Source organism: Sceloporus undulatus, chromosome 4 (assembly GCF_019175285.1).
Source record: "Sceloporus undulatus isolate JIND9_A2432 ecotype Alabama chromosome 4, SceUnd_v1.1, whole genome shotgun sequence".
NCBI lineage: Eukaryota > Metazoa > Chordata > Lepidosauria > Squamata > Phrynosomatidae > Sceloporus > Sceloporus undulatus.
In genome coordinates this window covers 174,179,127-174,197,596 of record NC_056525.1, presented here as the reverse complement: position 1 = coordinate 174,197,596, position 18,470 = coordinate 174,179,127, and the positions used below count along the sequence as shown (strand labels likewise).

The window sequence follows — 18,470 nt, the reverse complement described above, 5'->3', positions numbered from 1 at the left end:
GCAACCTTGGCGGTTGTTCTAGGCTTAACAAGTATTACACAGTGTCACTGTGGCTGTATAGTAAAATATAATACTAAGCCCTCTAGTGTTCGCATGCAGAATCTCTCCAGTAAATTACAGATTCAGACCCACTGTAGTATAGAATTTCAGGGACAACGAAACTGTTTTTATGGTTGGATGCTCATTACTGGCAGGCAGCTCATTGCTAATTTGGGCTACCTGCAGGAACAGTTTTACAAAACAATATGTTTCATGAAAATGATTATCATCGTTGTCATAATCGTCCAGTTGAATGTGATAAGTAACAGTGTGAGTATTATGAAAGCAATTGCAAAATAATGATTGTTCAGAACATTTCTGTTTGATCATTCCGGAGAGGGCTCAAGTACAGAGGAGTCTTGATAACAAATTTTCCCTGTTTATTGCAGGCGGGGATCAATTCCTCTCAACCTAGTCTTGGAGGAGCTTGAACCCCTTTCCACCTCCCTCTTTCAGGGCCCATGTAGAATTTACTGGTATTCTATAAAATGGTTAAAATAAATAATAACTCAATTATTTTTATAAATATAAAACAGTTTCCAATTTAATTTTTTTAATTCAGATTTCAAATCATTCTTAAAATAATTATTTTAAAAAGAGCCTAGGTCAAAAATATAATCATAAAACTTCTGATTATATTCTGTGAAAATGTTAATAGCATGTTAACAGTCTGAAGGGATGGCAGGGAATTTAGGAATATGGAGAAGATATGCACAAGGAGAGGTCTAGATATAAATGCAAGGGTCTCCATTTTTGATGAATTCAAAATTAATCTGAAAACATTTCAAAATAATTGCTTAGTGTGTACCTGCCTTCTAATTAAATCTAAATCTTTAAATACGTATTAAGGCTGCATTAATATGTATTAAATCATTATATCATTAAAATTGAGTCCTTCAGAGAAGCAATTTCAAACCTGATTTAAATAAAATCAATCAGCCTTGATTGTAACCAAGCCTAAAACAGTTTAGGATTGAGGATGAAATATGTTAGAGAGAACTACTCTGAAGGTCTTGTCCAAATAAATTACAATAAATTAACACACAGCTTTAATTCTGAGAAACTGAAATGGGCAAAAGGACCACAACCTAGACATGTGCAAAGGGTTTGCCACACTCCCACTCCTGTGATCATGGATGTATTTCTCCATTGTATTAGCAGTTAGTGCTGTTGCTAGTGTCTTATTAGACAACATGTGCCTTATTAGGCCAGCCTTACCATAACTAAGGCAATCACCTCTGGTGGCAAAAGCCAGAAGGCAGGGTGGCAGTTACCTGGCTGTTTCTCTTGTATGCCCAGGAAGACTCTGCAATTAGTTTCAAGGTATTGACATTTCTAATGTTGCATATGTGTCCATTTATCCTCTTGCAGAAAAACTATCTTATTTGACCAGTGTAAAGGGGCACAGCTGACACAAAATGGCATATATCATATTGGAAGATGAGCAAATAAATGCAACTCTGAAATTGTGATTGATATTATTATCACCTGTAATGGTGCCGTGCTGTGACTAGGGACTTGTATGCTTTCATAACTTCAATAAACTAGTGTATACAGTGTGTACTTATGACAGTTGACTCTTTGCTAGTAGACCTGCAGTGCAACGTGCTCCAGCCAGCCAGGAAAGCATCTGACGTAATTGTAGGTGATGGTCGTGGAAGATTAATCTGTTCAAGTGGTTTTGATTGGATTTGTTCAACAATCAACAACTTCTGCAGTGAATTAGGGCTGTTCAGCCATTTGCAGAGATCATTCTGCTGTGTTTGAAAAAGCATGTAGAAACTAGTGCTTCAGGCATCGCGTGTGGTGCCTCGTGAGAGGAGTGATTGTGCTTAGAGAGGTCATCAGGTCCAAGAAAAGCAGGACCTATTTGGCAAAAATACATCTGTAAACTGTGACCTCACAGATCGCCCTCAACAAGGTTCTGTGCTTGTCCAAAAGGAGCATGGCTCTCCCTATACACAAGTCCAAATACCCCGCTCTGAATTTTAGGAATAGTTGCAAATTTGACTCTCTTTCTTTTTAATTGACAACCAATCCCACGACATCTAATACTGAAAGAGTGAAATGAAGATCTACTTCAAGACCTCTTCATGACAGAACACTCAAAACTGAACAATCAATACAGTATACGGGTAGATTTTCACTTGTGTCAGTAACTATGCCACTACTAATGTCAAGCATTTTATGAATACCCTTGCAGCTATGGAAAACCAGAATAATAGTAAAGAAAATGTTAAGAGTAACTTCCTACAGCAAAATGAAGCTATTGATGGTCTGATTACTATGTAGACAAAAGCTTCTTTTAGGTCAAGGGTGGTCAACCAACTTCCTCTCTTGAAGAGACGTAGTACAGAGATGAGGATTACCATTCTAATTTTCTTTGGTGGTGTAAGAACTGATCTCTCAGAGGATGTGTGTAGATCATATTCCACAAGAACAGTACCAGAAGCAGAAGCTTCCACAGTGGTGAGATGATGGCATGGGCTCTATTGCCCCTTTGTTAAGAAAAGGATCTTGTTAAGCAAAGGATCCTGTTTTGTTTTGTGGTACTGCGCAAGCATTTCATCAGCAGAAACATTAAAAAGATCTTCATAGTGAAATCCCAGCTAACTGGAATAAGTCGAAGGCTTTCATGGCTGGCATCCATGGTTTTTTGTGGGTTTTTTGGGCTATGTGGCCATGTTCTAGAAAATTTTCTTCCTGGTGTTTCACCAGCATCTGTGGCTGGCATCTTCAGAGATGCCAGCCACAGATGCTGGTGAAATATCAGGAAGAAAATTTTCTAGAATATGGCCACATAGCCCAAAAAACCCACAAAAAAACAACTGGAATAAGTTATCCATTCTCAGAGATACTGCTTCTGCAATGGTTTTCCCACCAAAATTGGCATGACAGGCTGCACTTGTGCGCTGGCTAGACTAAAAGTGGGCTTCTACCTAAAAAATGGTGGTGACTTTCCTATCATCTTCAAAGAGATTAATAATAATAATAATAATAATAATAATAATAGAATTCTATTTTCTCCAAGAGAAACCGCTGGTAGGTTGTAGCAGGGTCTGAAGGACTGAGAAAAAATGCCTAGAAATGTGCGATGTTAGGGAATTCTGGAAACATTTACTCTTCTCTCTTTGCTCTAGTGCCATAAGAAACTACAGTTACCAGAATTCCATACCATTGAGCCATGGCTGTTAAAGCGGTCTCAATCTGGACTATTTCTGCAGTGTGTTTTGGCCCTTAGCCACCTTAGTCCAGCCTAGGGAAAATTTCTCTCACTCAAAATATTAAAACCCTGGAAAGGGTGAATGGTGGAAATTCAGGTCAGAAAAATGGTCAAACTTCATAGAGAAATTAGTTAAATTTAGGAATTCTCTTTTGCAAGATGAAGAGCTAGTCATCAACTTCAACAGCTTTAAAAGAGGATTAGTCAGATTCATAAGACTATCAATATATACCAGTTAGGATATGTATATACAACGTCTAGTCCTGGAACAAGAATTCTTCTGAACATCAGTTACTGGGGAACACAACATGCCACCACGTCCTGTTTTCTTCATGTCCTGTAGTTATTATGCCAGTCTGGAAGCAGAATGCGGAATCAGATAGGTTTCTGGCCTCAAGACCGGATTTATGCACAAGGTAAATAAACAATTGCTTATGGCCTCAAATTAAAAGAAAACTCAAAAATAAGCTTGAAAATAAAAATTAAAAAAATCCTGCCAGAATAAAACATACTGGGACAAATACTATTTAGCTTCTTAGATATGATATAGTTTAGAGCCTCTGTATGCCTGAATCCAGAAGCCAGTGTGGTGTAGTGGTTTAAGCATTGGACTATGACTCTGGACACCAAGGTTTGAACCTCCCTCAACCATGGAAATCCACTGGGTGACCCTGGGCAAGTCACACTCTTGCAACCTCAGAAGGCAAACCCTCTGAAAAAATCCTGCCAAGAAAACACATTACTTAGGCTGGCCGTAAGTCAGAAAGAATTTAAAGGCACACAACAACAATATCTGAAACAATATCTAAATCCATCCCTAATTTGTCTGACACAGCAGGGCTCTTTTTTATGTTTTATGATGCAGCTACCAAAAAGAGACTTGTATGTATATAAAGTTCCTAATATTATAGAGTGAAAAAAAATTAAATCACATACATTGTGAGGTTCCCTTTCCCTCTCTGTATCTTGACACCACAGGGAGCCAAGTAAAGCACAGTAGAAGTACTGTAAATAGAAACTTTTTCCTGGAAAGAGATGCAGGGATAGCAAACAGTGCCAATTAGAAGAGAAACAGAACCATAAAAAATACAATTAGTATGCCACTTTCTCTGTTGTGTATCGCTGCTCATTGTACTGAAGTGTTTACAAAATCCAATTCCCTCTTTAGAATAACACCGAGTTGATTGAATTGCTAATGGAGGATGTGCAGTGGGGGAAACATCTCAGCATGAAAAAATATCTGTTCCTTAAATAATCAAAAATAAATAGACTAGGCAGCTATATGCCAACCAATGCACTTTTTAGATTTGCTACAAGATTTTGTGTATTAGGGTATTCTAGACAGAGATTACTTTGAGTGCTTAATGTTTACTTTTCCAGGCCTTGGAATGAGAACCACAGTAAGTGATCTGAAAACTTAATTCACAGTAGTGTCTTTGTATAGCACTGTACCTTTCGCAAAGATGGCAAGCAATTTATGTAAAACAGAACTTTCAGTGAATGCATACATTTTTCTTGGCTTTCTAAAGTCACAAGGTAAAATATAATAAAACAGTTCTGTGACACTTTAGGGACTTACCAACTAAGCAGCTTATCCTTAAAATATAAATTGAATTATTTTATAAATTAATTATGTAACAGATGGTCAGCTAACATTTGTCCCAGAAAAGTAAGGCACTTTACAGACTGCCCAAAAAGGGCGGTCTGCTGGCGCCGTCATTTGCTGTGTGGAGGAGCCCCAGCAGCCAAACCGCGTGACTCCTCCATGCAACAAAAAGAAGCCCCCCAAAGTGGCTTCTTTTTGCACCGCAGAAATGGCGCCCCAAAGTGCCAATGGCGCACTGGCGGCGTCATTTCCACTGCGCAACGTGCAGACGCTATGTGTCCACGCCATCAAGATGGCGGTGCCCATGTAGAATGGGCACCGCCATTTTGTACGCACTCGGCGCGTACTAGGGTTAGGGGCGTCTGTAAAGGACGCCCCTTTCTAACCCTAGTATGTGCCAAGCACATACTTTTTGCCCGTTTGTAACGGGCCTAAGTCAACTTTTTTTTTAATGTTTTGAAGACCAAGTCAGGTATCATTTAAAGCATTTTTCCTTACTCTTTATCTGCCAGAGTTTTCTTCTGTGATAAGGCTCTAAATAACAGAATTTACTAATTTATTTACTAATAAAAAAAATTGGAAGCAGTATGTGCATCCAAATCATTGAAGCTATCTCATTCAGTCTTCAATAAAAGATGATACATGACTGATATGCATCTCACTTTTGCTTTTTTGGCCAAGATCCAGAAACAGTTTATATATACATCCTGTGAATTAACAGACAGCCTCCAAACTGAGTAAGATCTTACATATTTTGTAAGAGAAAATTTGAGTGAAGTCCTCCAAAATCTGGTGGGAAAGCATGGGCTTTAAGATCTTGAAAATTCTTGTTTCCAGAGGTGTGCCTGATAACCCACTGCAAAATGTTAACAAGAAGATGGTTAAGAAACCTGCCAAAAAAGAAAGACAATAAGAGTTCATATCCTCCTTTATCAGAGGGATGAATGGATGCAAAAATAACTAATGGATCAAGGAGAACTGCAAAGGAGCTAGTAAGAGCTTCAAATTATCATTGTATGAGTGCCAGGATGATCTAATAGTTAGACTGTTGGAATGAATCCAGGTTCAAAATCCCAATTAACTAGTCACTAGGGGATCTTGGGCAAGTGGCATCCCCACCCTAGTATAGGGGGATGCCCAGGGGGGTGCCAGGGAGTGCTGGTGGGCAAACGGGCACATTTGCCCTCCTCCTTCACAGTGGCGGCCTCCTCCTGAAGAAGAAAAAGCCACCACGGCAAAGCTGGGAAGGGCACACTGTCCCCTTCTCACCCCACAGCAGGAAGAGGGCCTGATCGGGTGTCACCCCTCTTCTGAGGTGTCACCCAGTGCAGACCGCACCCCCCCCCCACGTGACGCCATTGCCTAAGGCGGGTCAGATACTCTCTTTTATTGTGAACGGTTTTGTTTCTGTTTTGTTTGTTAATGTCATTGTTTCTTTTTCTTTTTTAACTGAGTAAAGTTTTGGGATTTTTTAAGACACTCTCAACCCAAACTGTTTCACAGAGCTTGTATGCGCATAAAAGGGAGAGTGGGAGAGAGGAAGAAACCCTTGTCTGCTGCTTTGAGCTCACTAGAGGAAAAGACAGCTAGATGTGAAACACATACAGTAACAATACAACTCTGACTTCTTTGATCCTACCTGTAAATCAGGGTGGGGAACCTGGCCTGTTGTTGGACTGTGACTTCCAACAGTTCTTGATTGGAAAACTGATGATGAGGAATGCTGGGAGTTGCAGTCCAACAAAATCTTGAACAGCATATTTTGCCCACTGCTGCTGTAAACACAGGGAAAGCATAGCAAATAAACCAAAGCAAACCAAAATACTACAAGGCTCCACTTATTGAAGGGAAAGACCAACCCCTTTTGGCACATGATCTGCACAGAAAGAGCCAAGTCAGCACAGGCAACTTGCCTTTGAAACTGAAATGACATTGATGAAATTGAGGTTTTTTTTAATCAGAGGCTACAGTCGTGCCAAAATATTCAATCTGTTTGCTTACTACCAGCAGAACATCAAGCTTCAGCACTGTCAGGGATTCCAACAGGAAAATATTATGTGGTTTCTTTAAGGTAGCTCCTCTCAAGCCAAATGAAATGGTGGTGATTCAGAATTTTCCAGTGCGTTATTTTGTGGCAAGCCTGTTAAATTTATTCTCATGACTGCATGACATTTTTGTAACACAGGTGTAATAAAGTCTCATTTCAAAAAGGAACACAATGACTTGGAATGGTGCTCTTCATTTGTTTGTTTTGGTGTAACGAAGGCTTCCTAATTACTTTTAAAGGCACTTTGAGAGGAAGACACATAACCTCTAGCCATTGCAGAGGTTCCAGCATTGTGTATTCTCCTTTCTTTCAATACTAAGTACAGGTTGCTTACTTGTAACTCTGCTTCTTCCTGTGATCTCACACAGATGGGCCCTGTGCCTAGCAGAGCTGTGAACTGACTGTTTTAGAGCTGGATAACTCTGGCAGGAACTCCATCCCTTTATTACCTCATGGTCTGGCCCTCTGCACCCTTCTTCTTTTTTCAATATCAAGTTGATATCAAAAGGGATGTTTTCAGGCATGTAGCCAAGAAGGCACCCCTAATGCAGGAAACCAGCCATTCAATATAAGAACATCTGTGACCATATAAGTAGATCCAACATGGGGGAAGCTCAAGAGCACATGACCAGGATAGATCAATCAAGATCTGAATCTGCATAATCCCTTCATTGATAAGAGTGATAGTGCATGATAAACCTGATGTTTGCAAAAGAACAAAAGTTCAAGTATACTTCTTTCTGGAGGTACTCCACTGTCCAGAGACATTTGCACCAACTGTCAAGTCATTTACAAGTTCCCTTCTCATTCTTCTCTCCTGGAAACTTCATTTTAATTCCAAAATCTGCCCAGGATATGTTTTGCCCTATAAATATCCCAATATGGTCTCGCTTGAGATTCAGACAGACACTCAATCCATATCTCACCTGTCTCCTCAGCATGAGCTGGCCACATCATAGTGCCAAGGCAGCTGCTGAGTCATTTTCCATTTCACTGCATTCCTCAATTGGAGGTACACATCTTGAACTGGTATGGTATTACCCTCTGCAAATTCCTTTACGTTGCTATCTGATATCAACTGCATAAATAAAAATACCTGCACTCAGTAGTCCTGTTTCTTGGGAAATGTTATACACAGGCTTGATCCCCACTTTAATTGCCCAAGCCCTTTCAGCTGCTATCATTTTGGCTAATAAAATTCCCCTATTTGAATATTAAGTATTGGTGCTGTCTTGGGACCCTTGCATTTTGGGTAAGACTATCCATCCATCCCTTTATTTATATACACCCTTCCTCCCATGCTGTGGACCGCATCGGGTGACACCCCAGAGGATGGGTGACACCCAGCCAAGCGCATCCCCCTCCTTCCTCTGCCCCAGTTTATACCAAAGTAAATTGGTGTGTGGCAAGAAGGTGAGTTCTCTGGGCACGTTCCCTCCCTCCAAAGAAAACTGGCATGCAGCAGGGAGGAAGGTTGCTCTGGGCGGAAGGGTGCTCTGGGCACCCTCCCCCCATGCGCTAGTTTACTTGTGAGTAAAATGGTGCATGGAAGGGAAGGAAGGGGCATGCCCTTTTGGCTCCACCCCCATAAGCCCTCCCTCCCTTGCACTTCCCTCCCTCCTTGATGGAGGAACACCACTACTGCAGACTCTAGGTGGGTTACAAAGCAACAGACTATGAAACAGTATTAAATAACAGCAGAATTAAAACAAATTAAATTCTTACTCTAAAACAGATTAAAAACAGTATACCACTATAAAAGTCACTTTTGTTAAGATCAGTTTCCAAAGGTTTGCAGGAAAATAAAGGTCTTAACCTGTTGGCAAAAGGAAAACAAAGACGGAACCATCCTAACTGCCCTAAGGATTAAATTCCAAAACATGGGAGCATCCTTCTCCCATGTTTGCACAAGTTGTGCCTGTGAAGATGACAGGATGGAAGAAAATGTCTCCCCTGTAGATCTTAGAGCTTGAGCAGGCTCATACAGAAGATCTTTCAAGTCCCTTCCATTTCCTGTGTGCATTTCCCAGTGGGCCAAAGCTACTCCCATCAGCTCCAGGGTCTACCAGGCCAAGAAGCTGGTCCCATAAAAGGAGAAAGACTGTTCGGTTGCAGGTAAGCAACTTATTTTTATTCATGGTCTCTGAGGCTCACAAAAATGGCTGATTAACAAATTAGTTTACAGTAAGGCAATAAGATCAAGTGAATATAGATAACAAAATTCCAAACACTCCCTTACGCACTCTCAGATTGAGCCGATAGCACTTAATGGACACTGAATGGTGATGAAAATACATTGTACTAAAAAGAAATGAAGGAAATGGCTCTGAGGCACATGCGCAATGACAATGGAATGGCTGGAGTTCCCACCAAAGCTGCTCAGCTCTAGAACACTCTAACTGAGACTCTGCGCTGGCACAAGACCCATTTGCGTGAGCCCAAAGACTACAAAAATGAAAGTACTTTGCAATTACTGCTAAATTATCTCAGCCCACAGTAAAATTTTCCATGAAGAGGATGCACGCTCCATTCAAGCCTATGAGGAATGGATGCCCTGCGAAAACGGAGGGCCAACTGTATTTGATCCACCTTATCATTCTCTGAAATAATAATAATAATATAATAATATTTATTTGTATACCGCCCTCTGGCAAACCAATCCGGGCGGTTAACAACAGTAAAATATAAAATATGACAATTAAAAACACTTTATCCCTCCCCCCCTTAAGACAGTATTAAATAGTATAACATATTAAAAATACAATATCAAGGATAAAAACAGCAATTAAAACTAAAAACCCTGATATCCCTCTGTTGATCCTCAACCATCTCTAAGATGGGGCCACGGGAGGAATGAGGGAATCAGGGAACCTGGGAACCTGGGCCGGGATGGTTAATCTGGAAAGGCCTGCCGGAAGAGATCCGTCTTGACCGCTTTTTTAAAGCTGTCTAATGATGTTATCTGACGGATCTCATCTGGCAGGTCGTTCCAGAGTTTGGGGGCGACAGCAGAGAACGCCCTCTGGGAGGTTGCCGCAAGCCTAGATTTTAGAGGCTGCAGTAAGTTCCTCCCAGAGGACCGGAGAGCGCGGGGAGGATTGTACGGGAGGAGGCGGTCTCTAAGATAGTTTAGTCTTATTTGAGAGATAACTAACCAAGAATTTACAATGGCTAACAACCTGTGACAGAGAAAACCATACATAAGTAGCCAGCACACAAGTATATGAGCTGTTCAAGAGTTCACTGAAGGTACCAGATCCTGTATGATCTTGGAAGCTAAGCAATGTCAACCTTGATTAGTACTTGGATTGGGGCTCCCCAAAGGCTCTGTTTCAGAGGAATGCAATGGCAAACCACCTCTAAGGATTCCTTGCCTAAGAAAACCCCAATTAAAATGAGGTTGCTTTAAGTTGACAAGTGATTTGAAGGTACATACACACATACATGCACAAGTGTGTATGTGAAGATGTGTGTGTGAAGCACCTTCTGTTAGAGATGATGGTCTGATGTTTACCATGTTCAGCCAGTTGAACAGATAATAACTCTGTCAGAAGATTTGTTCCGACAACAACTAGGCCTGAGTCAGAAATTATGCAGAACCAGGTAGACCTCTACTGGTCCGAGGAGTCACCTGATTCACAATGAGAATGTTGTGATGTACCAGAGAGCAAGTGAACAGATCCTTCCTTTGGTAGGTTGCCATTATGAATGCAGTGCCAGTGTCCTTGGATTAAAACTATCTGTAACTAAACTCTTCTTGTGCTGAACTTTGCATGTGTGTGTTGTGAATACACAAAAAGCATCACAGATACATGTAAGAGCTGATGAAGCAAGACCTCCCTCACCCCAAAAAGAAAAAGGCAAATGAAAGAGAGAAAAAAGTGGAAAGGTCATGGTGTAGGTACAGCATAAAGTTGGATATTTGTACAAAGCCACCAAGGCAATCTGTTGCTAAGAGGCATAGTTTGAACTCAGCTATTCAAGAAACAAACAAGCTCTTGATGTAACTCAAGATAGCTGCTTAAACCTTGTCAAAAGAGGAGATAGAACACCAAATAAGGTCAAATTTTCAAATGCCATATTATATTACTTTAATTCTGTGTTTACAAATCAATAAACACTCTTACTGAAATAAAAATGCACACGCAGCATGATAGCAAAGAACATTGCAAGACACATGTATGCCTGATCATCTGCTGCCAAATGCTTCTGTTCTTCTTACATATATCTGTCTTTAATCCAAACTTAGACCAAATAGCTTTTCAAACAGAGGGCACGTTTCAAATAGAGGTTGTCTAGTAAGTTAAAAGCAAATACAGGATCTAAATGGAAACTTCCCAGTCTCCATATAGCTCATTGTCATAACCACTATGAAACAACATCCCCTAACTTTTCTGTCACCACAATTCTAAAAATGTTAGTATTAGTGACCCAAACACTTACTACAAATCAACAGCTAAATGGAATGGTGTGCTTTTGGAAGAAACATACATATGTACATATTTAGAAGTTAATATTTTACAAACTATTTGTCTGTGTCGTGTGTTATCTCACCACACAGAAACAATCCATTCATTTCACACTGTGAACATGATTGAAAATTGATCATAAATGTACCTGTTTGGCTATATCAAATATTGGGAAATGATAACACTTTGCAAGGAGAGAGCTTGATCTTGAAAAAGGCCACAAATGTATTCTTACATATGGGCACCCATCTTGTCCTGATTAGGCATGCGTGGGCAGCTTTCTGGGTATCCTGAACTTAATGGCAAATTTCCACTGACTTCAACTGAACCACAAGCTTCCTCTGTGTTTACAGACTGGCAGTGCTCTATGAGTGAATGTAGCTGCTTCAAGAAAACTGTGGTAAGAGAATAACTAAGCCACTAGAAGGCATCATGCCCAGCACTCAAACACACACAAACACACACAGTTCCACTTCACCACAAGTATGACTGCAATGCCTTGCCATAACTGACAGTTTGCAAAAGGAAACTTAGAAGCAGAGGAGATTTGGTAAGTGAAGATGTAAATGCGCAATCTGCATGTCAGTATATAAGAAAAGTATAATATTTACCATTGTACAGCTGCACAGAGTGGTCTCACCTTTCTTCTGTGCTTTGGCAGAGAACAGTCAAAAACAGTCTGGAAGGTGATTTTGTTAGGTGCAGCTTGCTTCTTGCTTCCTCTCTCATAAACCAATAGAGCTTTCTTCAGCAAGGCAGATAAGACACTAATGACAGCTTCAGGTCCAGGTAATTACCTTGCAAAAAAACCCCCAAAAACATAGCTTGTCCTTTGTTATGCCTCTTAATTTTGTCCATACTCCTTTTCTTTTCTCATTTATCCTTCCACATTTTCCAGCAGATTTTCAAAAGTTCAGAATCTCCATGTCTCACCAGACAGTATTCAGCAGCTACAAAGTGCTGCAGAGACTCCTTTGCCACACATGCATCTTCAGCTTGGGATGTCTCTGGGAGTGAACGTTGCTACTCTTCAGAACTCCCCTATCCTGAGAAGGCTTTTGCAAATGCAGCAACTATTTTCCCCCACAGAAATTGATACAGGCAGTTTGTGTCTGGAGGCACCACCTCTTCCTCCACCTCCTACAAAGGGCAAATTCATTCTGCATTACAGGTCAGCAATACAGTGCAAGAGTCTGTCTCTTAAGGCTTCTGACAGCTACTGCCTTTCCTACAGAGGTAAGGAATAAGAAGTTGTTGCTTCTGTTCCTGTGTGGCAGTAGTTTCCAGTTTATGACAACCTTAAGGAAGCCTTCCCTTAAAAGAAAGGGCCCCTGGTATGATCACTCTATGGAGTTTATCACACAGGAGGAATTTCTCTTAATTTCGAATGAAAAGAAAGTGGAGCCAGAATGCATTCATGTGAATTTGCTAGTTCAGCGAATTTACCGTATTTTCCAGTGTATAAGGCAACTGGGGGTATAATACAACCCCCAAGTCACAGGCCGGCAGCGTCCCTGGCCTCCTATGGGCCGAAGTAAGATGGTCTTGCACCGGCTTGGAGGAGGCCTCTGTGGAGGCCTGGAAGCCAGGTACTGTGGCTGAGCTCTCACTGCCATTGCTGCTACAAAAGGCGGCGGAGAAGCGGCTCCATAGCTGGTCGGGCCGAAGGAAACAGGGAAAGAGCTGGCCCCTTCTTTCTTGCCCTCACCGCCACCTCCTGGGATACTCCACTCCTCCAGCGGCTTCCGCGGCTCCAGCAGCTTCCACAGCAGACTTCTAACATGCAGCGGAAGCTGCTAGAGGAGTGGAGCATCCCAGGAGGTGGCGACGGCGAGGGCGAGGAAGAAGGGGCACTGCAGAAATAATGTCATTTGACACCACTTTAACTGCCATGACTCTATGCTATGGCAACCTGGGATTTGTAGTTTGTGGTGGCACCAAAGCGCTCTGGCAGATGGCAAAATATCTCGCAAAACTACAAATCCCAGAATGGTACAGCATGGAGCCATGACAGTTAAAGACATGTCAAACTGCATTGATTCTGCAATGCAGATTGGATCATGGACTCTTTTAATCCTTTGCATTCCTGCTTGTTATCCCCAAATATGGTTTTTCTCTCCTTTGTATGGGAGGAGGAACATGAAGCTGAATTGTTACACAATTAATATATTACATTGGATGGGGAATTTTATTTTAATACACTGAGTTGTCCTCTGGGTACACACTTGGAAAACTATGAAATGAATGTACGGCAGTGTCGTAAAATGGTGATCTTTTGTTGTTTCTAGACTACAATCTCCTTTACCAGAATTGATACCTTATACCTGCAGGGCCCTCTCTGGCTTTATTGTTAACTGGTCTAAATCTGAGGTTATGCCTACTGAAGCTAATTCTCCATCGTGGTTGTTTGCCAGCAGGCAACTCTGCTGTTTGCCAGAAGCTAATATTTAAGCATATTGTTCTTTGAGATATTTCTCAAATGATTAAAGTGGATTTGTCTCCATCACTTCCTGAAGTATCTCTTGAATTGAACTGATGTGTAAGTCATCAGTTCGGCCTCTGAGGGAGAGAGAAGGCTGGCCCAGTACCATCAGGGGCTGGCCTGAAGAAAGAGGCCCCTCCCTCCCTAACTGCCCGCCCGCCTGCTTTCCACCTGGGCAGGAGCGGCCCAGAGAGACTCTTCCTTGCCGCCGGAGCGGCGTTTCTCCAGGGGGAGGGGCCGGTGAGAGCGGCCTCCATAAAGCCGGCTCGCCTGGGCAGGAGCAGCCCAGAGGACTCTGTTTTTCATTTTGTTTTGTAAACCGCCGTGATCATAGGAACGGCGGTATATAAATAAAATTTCAATCAATCAAGTATTTGGGTTACTTAAAATGAATATGTTACCACAGATATTTTATGTTCTTCAAAGTATTTCAGCATATATTCCTCAGGTTTATTTTCAGAAAATTAAGGTTGAATTTATAATTCATATGGTGACTTTCATTGCTGTCTTTCTCATTCAAAAGGATTCAGCTATCAAAAGGGGTATACAATTTTTGTAATTGTACTTTTTAAAAACCTATTTTTTAAAAAACGAGAGAAAACATCAAGTTGCCATCGTGTTAATTACTGCTATTAACATTAGATGCCGTAGGACTGACAGAGAAAACAGCATATAATACTTTGGTTGATACTGTTGCCAGAAAGCAGAAAACAGCACATTTTCTTCACGTTTTCTCTTTTAGAAAATTTTACATCGCCTGGCACATTCCACATGTCTACAATTCGCACAGTCCAGTTGCTAGCTAAGGTTGGTAGTCTGGAAAGTCTCAGGCTGGGGAAGGCTGTCCTAAAGCATAGCATCTAAGAACCTATATAATTAAATTTTGTCAGTGGTTCCTCTTTTTTCTGACTTTACCCACCATTATCAGTGCAAGCTTTCGAAGCTGCACTCGCTTCTTCAGCAGGCAAAGGTGTTAAAAACCATACAGAAGGAAAAGGGGGGGGGATGATAGTCACAGGCCTGCATTTTGTCAAGATGTTGCTGGTGTTCTGTGTTGAGATGGTGTGGAGGGATATTTATGCTTTGTTCCCGGTGCCACAAGGCTAGAAGGAGGATAACTATCCCTCCACACCACTATCCAGCTTTCACATCTGTACATGGTGATGGAGAATGCACTGGTTTGGACAATCTTCCTTTTAGTGTTCAGAGTTATGTCTTTATGTTTTGTAATCTTACCCAGTTCTTTCACAGCTGCCCTTCACATCCCTAGTCTTCTTCTGATTTCTTGGCTGCAGTCACTGTTCTGATCAGTGTTTGATCCAAGGTATGGGAACTCTTTGACTGTATAACTAAAGCAAAATCCATCTTCCGTGTGCAATGGAGCCTGAGGTTATACATTCATTTTTAGAAGGCTCATTCTTTAGGGAAAAAATGTTGTTCCTTTTGCTTGAATTAGGCCTTTGTGTCTTATTATTGTGGGCAACTTAATAACAGTATTTGAAGTAGGAATTGCTAAATGATCACTCAACATTTCTCTTGATTATGCATTTAAGATGATTTATGAAGTAGTTAATGGTCTTTCAATCTAAAACATAAAAACTGGATGTCAGCCAACAGAGCTCTCCATTACAAACTAAGAGCAAATAATGTTTCTGTTTTCTTACCTGCAAACAGGAGCACTATGGAGATACAAAACTCTGTTTCATTAGTTTTATTTTTAATTTTGTTCCTTCATCATACTTTTGATTATTTCAAAAATATGTATTAGCCTAATTACTAATTTAGCTTCTTATTCCACAGGAGCCCATTCTACATGAGAGGACTATCTACTATCTTTGTCTAGATTAATGACAGAGCTCAATTTACAGAGCTCATGTTGTGTTTCAGGACAACCACTTGCTTTTATCTGGAGTTGTTTACAGCATTAGATTTCAGTTATGTTTTTGGCCTAATTGTCTTGAAGTAGCATGTTTGTGTGTATATTATGTTGTCCTTGGGCTCGAAATAGTAGCTGAATTAATGTACTTGATCAGGCAATAGTTATACAATAATATTTATTTTTAATTACCATTGGTTTAGTGATATATGTCAGATTGTGCATGAAAAGAGTTCAAAAACATCAACAAATACAGCATTTTACTGTTAGAATTCAGGCTGGCGCAGCCATGATACAGAACATCAAGTTGGAAAGCACTATAAGGACTACCTATTTGTTACTAAGTCCAGCTTAAGGTACTGGGGTTCAGCTTTAAAGCCCTAAACAGCTTGATTCCCAATATCTAGAAAAGCATCTCCTTCCACATCAATCTTTTTTGGTGTTTCAGCTATAGGAAAAGTACATTATGAATATCTGAAAGAAAGAACATTGTCTTGACTTTGAGAATGCCCTCTGAAGGAACATATATTTCACACTGACTCTATATTCCTTTCAGCAGCAGGTTAAAAGCATTTTCCCCCTGATCATTTTAAAGTAATATAACTTTAACTGGTGCGTAGTTTATTCTTCTCAGTTATTATGTAATGCAATATGGTGTTTAACACAGTATTGATTTCAATTTTTTACGTGAACTACTCTGAAATATTTCAGGGGTGACTATGTGGTTTATAAAGTCTACCACAAATAAATGCCTACGTTACTTAGTTGATCTCTGGGGAGGTGGGGGCAAATTTATTCCAAAAATGTGAAGTTTTTCCCTTTGTTCTCTATTTTAAAAAATAAAATAAAAATATACCATATATGCTCAACTATAGGTTGACCTCATGTATAAGTGGAGGAGGTTTTGGGGCCAAAATGATGGATTTTGACATGACCCCTGGATAAATTGAGGGTAAAACTTAGGGGCATGTAACAAAGGATTTAAAGGATGGAGCAAAGGCAGTCGATGCCAAAGAAGTTACAAAATTTCAGCAAGCATAGTTGTTTGTGCTCATACTAAAGCCTGAATGGATGATAGAGTAGAGGTGGGTCAGTGCCTCCAGGACAGATTAGCTCTTGCCTTCCACCAGGGGATGGTTTCTTTTAAAATAAAAGTTAAAGTATAGTACTTACATTGACTCATGGATAAGTCGACTCAGGTTTTGTGTATCCAATTTGTGACTAAAATTTCCAGACTTATACATGAGTATATACAGTAAAAATGAATAGGAATATGGGGCTTAATTCCAGAAAAGTATTCCCCAGGCCATTTCTTAATCTCTAAACACAAGTTTACCCAAAACTTCATATTCTTTCTGTAGTTATTCAGATGCAAGCAGCAGTTTATGATCATTATAAGTTTACAAGTATAACAGTTCACTGATACATTTTTTGCTGTTCTTGCAAATGCTTTGCTATTTATATTAAACAAAAAAAGTGTTTTTTCAACAACATAAAGCTTTTTAATATCCAAGCATTATGCAACCATATACTTAAAGTATAATATACTGTAGTACTATTTCTTGTTAACAGAGGCAGCCAGTCAGAGATCTCAAGAAAAAAAGAAGAAAGAAAAATAAAGATACTAGAAAGATACAATACTAAAAGCAGAATTTGTTGGTGCATGCAACATAACATGATATCAGATCCATTGGCACACTGAAGTAGGTTTTCCTCTATAAATAATAAATATTCTTACAGATGCTAGTAACATTTTTATGGTTCCTAATCTCCCAATACTGCTTGCCTCCATCTTCCCATATGGACCACAGCCATAGTTCTAATGTGTGTTTCATTCCCTCCAACTATCCCAATTGGGCAACGACAGCCCAAAATACCACAGTCTTAGGACCTTATCATACTACGTGACTCCCACTCAGAAATGGGATTTAAAAGTAGAAAAAACACGCAAATGTGGGAGGTTTTTCAGACAACGTTTCTGCCAAACAGAAATAATGCAGAAATAAAGCGAACAGAAAGTGGACAAAAATGACACCTTTTTATTTTCAGGAGCTTCCACTTTCCGTTAGCTTTATTTCGGTGTTATTTCTGTTTGGCAGAAACACTTCTGCAAATCACCCCACATTTGCTGGGTTTTTTTCTGCTTCCAAAATCCTGTTTCTGAGCAGGATTTGCCTAGTGTGATAAGGCAGATAGTTTAGTTCCTTGGCTTCTAGGAAGAGTTCAGGTTATTACCTATAAAGGTTATTACCTTTAAAGCCCTACACTGTTAGAGTCCAGGTCACCTACAGGATCACCTTCTCCTGTACAATCTGCCTGTACACTAAGGTCCTTAGGGAAATGTTTGCTCCAACCAGCCAGGACTCGACTGGCAATGGTTTCTTGGAAGACTTTTTTGTCCTCTGTCCCCAGACTATGGAATGACCTGCCGGAGGAGATACGACAGCTGAAAACCCTGACAGCATTTAAAACAGCATTAAAGACACATCTCTTCCTGCAGGCCTATCTATTCAGTTTTAAATCATGTTTTTTTAATCTGTGTATGAACTCTTATGAGTATATTTTAATGATTTTATAGTGTGATATTTTAACTGTGGGTTTATGTGTATTTAATTGTGTTTTGTATTACCTTACCATACCTTGAGCCTTCTGGACAAGCAGGAGAGAAACAAAAATTTATTATTATTATTATTATTATTATTATTATTATTATTATTATTATTATTAT

The 18,470-nt window shown here is 40.2% G+C and overlaps 1 protein-coding gene across 2 annotated transcripts in view; it reads right to left on the bottom strand.

Moving 5' to 3' along the window:
* RNF144B (ring finger protein 144B) overlaps positions 1 to 12,301 on the bottom strand; it is a 103,940-nt gene extending 91,639 nt beyond the window's left edge. The window contains exon 1 of one of the 2 annotated variants that reach the window (XM_042464912.1): positions 11,996 to 12,301. The gene's annotated coding sequence lies outside the window, so the exon portion shown is untranslated. Of the gene's footprint in view, positions 1 to 6,507; positions 6,601 to 11,995 lie in introns of those variants that run through there. The other variant, XM_042464913.1, reaches the window with a different exon arrangement.
* Between the last annotated feature and the right edge of the window lie 6,169 nt (positions 12,302 to 18,470).